The sequence below is a fragment of the Cariama cristata genome, unplaced genomic scaffold, assembly GCF_000690535.1.
Source record: "Cariama cristata isolate BGI_N322 unplaced genomic scaffold, ASM69053v1 scaffold43530, whole genome shotgun sequence".
NCBI classification, from domain to species: domain Eukaryota; kingdom Metazoa; phylum Chordata; class Aves; order Cariamiformes; family Cariamidae; genus Cariama; species Cariama cristata.
The window spans coordinates 12554-16489 of record NW_009596055.1 but is presented as its reverse complement, the minus strand read 5'-3'; positions in this window follow the sequence as shown (position 1 = coordinate 16489).

Genomic DNA, 3936 nt, shown 5'->3' with positions numbered 1-3936 from the left:
AGCCCACGGAAAGCTCTAACATTAGCCACTGGACTCCTGCATGTAATGTTGACTGATGCTGGGGCTGTTAACTGCTAACATGATGTACTAAGCTGTAGAAGCCTGTCGTATATTAGGGAAATACTGTTAAATAATTTCTTGAAAAATCCCTTATTGCTAGAGCTTTTGATCTTTATCAGTATTAACAATAGTAGGAACTCTAGAGCAGACAGGCTGCTGCTAAGGTAAGTGACGCTCCACGTAAAGTGTTTAAAACTCCAGTTGCAATGTACATAGACTGCTCCCAGCATTGCTAACATAGGTGGAGCTGAACTGATGTTGGCAGCTGCACTGGAGTATGCTGAGGCTGAGCTGAGCTCAGCGTGACGTCATGATGTGCTACGGGTTACACGACAGCGTGCCTAATGCCCTGGCAGCAGTCTGGCTGACCTGTACCTGCAAATGCCACTAATGCTGGTGAAGCTGAAATAGTGTGAACAGCAAGGGGGAAGTGTTCATAGTGTTCCTGTATGGAAACGGATAGTTGTAGCTTAGGTTTTGGGTTTTTTTAGAGTTTTTCTTTTGGCTTTTTTCCCCAGACTGATCTCTGGAACTCTATCAGAATCTGCCAGGAGGTTGTTCTAGTCCCAGGTGAACCAAGTAGTTCAAGTTTTTTTTACATAGTAGCAGCTGTGAAATTCAAAGGGACTTCATGTCTGACTGTACACCTTGAATTTGCTCACCAGTGTCCATAAGTGTCTGTCTTCATTACTTTGAGGAAGAAGTTGTGGAAAGACTTGTACAAAGTCAGAAACTGTCTAGGACAGCTGTTCATCTCCACTGTATTAATAACACTGAAGTGTTGTTACATGCACTGAAAATAAAGGTTAATGGCATGTAGTTGTCTTTTTGACAAAAAGTGTTAGCGTTACACACAACTCTTAAAAGTGATCGTTAGAGTAGTGGACAACGTGTCTGTTGCAAAAGACTATTTTTAGAATAATTTTTTGTAAATACATGAAAAGAAAAATTACTTAAACAGCCTTTACATCGTGGCTGCTGCTGGTTATCCATGTGCTTGTCAGAAGGAGGAAGAGAATAGTTGGTGGAGATACCATTGTCTGAGAGCAGGGGATGGCTACATGAGAAATGTCATAAAACACTTTATTCTCTGAGCCTTTGGGTTTGTATTGTGCTTTGTCAGTGATTTTTCTTGACTGCACAGGATGGAGAGCAAAAGGTCGGACTTTCTGTGGCCGTCGCTGTTTTGAGCGGACCTCAAGAGAGACTGTTTTTTTGGTAAATGTCCACGTGCGTGGTGATGGGAGTTGCAAGGGGGAAGCATGGGAGGAAGCATATCTGCACTGTCTTACTCGGGATATGTGGATGGGTGGGCACAAGTAGGCTCAGCAGAGCTACGTTTATATGACCACACGTACAGCATTTGCACAGGGGTAATTAAGTATATTCTTACAGTTTCTGGGAGGTTTATCCTGTGATCCTAAATTCTGACATTAATCTAAGCTACTCAAAGGAACTTCTTTTCCTTGTAATGGTGTAGAGTCTTGTGTGCTCTTTCCATGTCAGTGTGCTTGTAGGTCAACAAGGTGTTGATTTTAAGTGAGCCTATCTTTGCTCAGCTCCTTTCTCTATGCTTCACGGCACGGAGGTAGTTGTGGGCAATAACCTGCCCCTTTAGAGGTTAGCAGAGAGGTGCATACACACCACATGTACAGGAGGAGATATTTTCTCTGTGGAGGTTGTAATGCTACCTGGTGAAGATCGTGTAGTCCCCACATTCATGTAGCAAAATTAGTTTAGGTGACAAGTTCTTGATTCTTTTGTTCGAGAGCTGCTTCTGATACAAGACTGTGAGCAAAGAGGTAATGCTGTGCAGGCTTGGGATTAGGGGTGATTTCTCTTACGTGCATAAGGAGGAATTCTTGGCTTTGGGAAACTGTGAGGACTTTGCATATGCCATCGTTTTGTATTGCAAAGACATCAAGGTAGAAGAGTCCATAGTGTTTCAGGATAAGTTAGGACCATCTAGAAATTGGTGACTGACTGCAAGTTGCTATCTAATTATTATTAACAAGTTAGCTCTTGATGTTGAGAAAATAACAAGTGAAGGGCATTTGTGGCTTACTAGGCAATGACAGAACATGGTATGTTTCCCCAAATCAGCAACAGTTTTGGGTACAATATGGTCCATGTGCCATATGAGGTGCCCCTGGTGCAAGTGGCCATTGCCTTTCTGGCAGAAGGAGTACATGAGCATGTCAGCGGAAAGTCTACTGTGTGATAATGGTGTAGTTGGATTAAAGGATGAGGTCTGCAAATGCTGCAATGGAAAGAGCCAGGACAGTAGGTAGTCAGGTCATCTACTGATGTCTTGCTTGGACAAGCAGAGTTGTATTGTGTCCAGATGACAGGCATATTGATACTGTGTCTTTAGCCCCAGCAGTTCTTTAGGTACCTGATGTATTTTCTGCCCTTGTTTATGAAAAAGGGCAGAGGGACATGGCAGAAGGATGCAAGTGTATTTGAACAACCAGCTTAAGCCTATCCATGCCTGTGCCATCCATCACTGCTGCCTCCTTTGTGCCAACACCAGTGAGCATGTGGCCACCTGGTTGGCTGAAATGGGAAGCTTGTTTCCTGAAAATTAATCATATCTTATCTAGAGTTAGCTTTCAGCTGGGGCACAAGTTCTAGCGACGGCTGGAAGGGATAGAATTGGTTAGACTTAGGCTGCTTGAAGTTGCTTTCCGGGGTCCAGCATGCATTTGGTGCACAGAAGGTAAGGCGGCATTTTTGACAAACCTGTTTGAATGCTGGTGGGTCCAATACTAGTTGTATTAGAAGCGCATGCTTTATGCATTCACGGGAAACGATGATGGGGACAGCTTTTGCTAAGAGGTAGAGGCAGATTTAAAGGTGTAGTTAAAAGCCCTTAGTAGAGGACCTATCTAGAAGTCAGGAGTGATTCAAGGTACTGAAGAGTGTCCTGTGTCCCTGTATCCTCAAGTGTCACAGGGAGATGTGTGGGGTTTAGAATATTTATGTCAATTTATCTATTTGCTTTTACTTTTATATGATCTTAAGGGAGTCTGGCAGTTCAATAAAAGCATTGAATAACACTTCCTGTGTCCTCCTTGTTTCCCAGTTGCAGTCTTTATTGGTGAGGTGTGTAATCAAGTACTTTATTAAACAGCAGCTTATTAAGAAGTAACGTGTGCAATTCGGCTGCAAGTGTGCAAAGTAAGCAAATGCTTAACAAAACTGGTAAGTGCAGCACGTGGGGAAAACCAGTGGTAGTTCTTGGGGTGTCTTGGGTGTAGCAGAGTCACCTTTTGCCAGTGCAGCTGTTCTCCCTCTTATGTGGTTGAATGAGGGTCGGAGAAATAGGATGTGCCCTTCCCAGTAAAATTGTGCTGCAGAAGCGCGTCAACTGATTCATTGCCTTACCCCACCTCTCGGGCTGTGTGGGGAATCCACTGGTGGACGCACCTGCGGAGGTTTTGCTTCCTTGTGGCTGTTGGGTTGAGCGTTTGCTCAAACAGCTCCTGCTCCTGGTGCTGCTGTTCTTCCCAGAGCAGTCTCTTACTCCACACTCTCCTTTCTTGCCCACTCCACTGTCACAGCTACAATTCAGGGTGCTGGCTCAGCTTGCATTCAAAGTTGTCATTTATTTTCTGTAGCAGCAGGTCTCCAGCCTTTTTTCTTTTTCCATGCTGATTTTGGGCTCTCACCACCCTCAGTCCAGCACAGACTGACAGTCTCAGAAAGGCCGCAGGGAAGAAAGAAGTGTACTCTTTCTTGTACACAGAGAAAGAGGTTTCTTGCCTTTAATGCTTCGTGTCACAGTAAGGCCACAAGTTTGATACTTTTATCTACTTGGTGTGCCTTTATTTCATCTCTCCACATTTTCCTTCTCAAAGAGGGAGAAAAGACTGA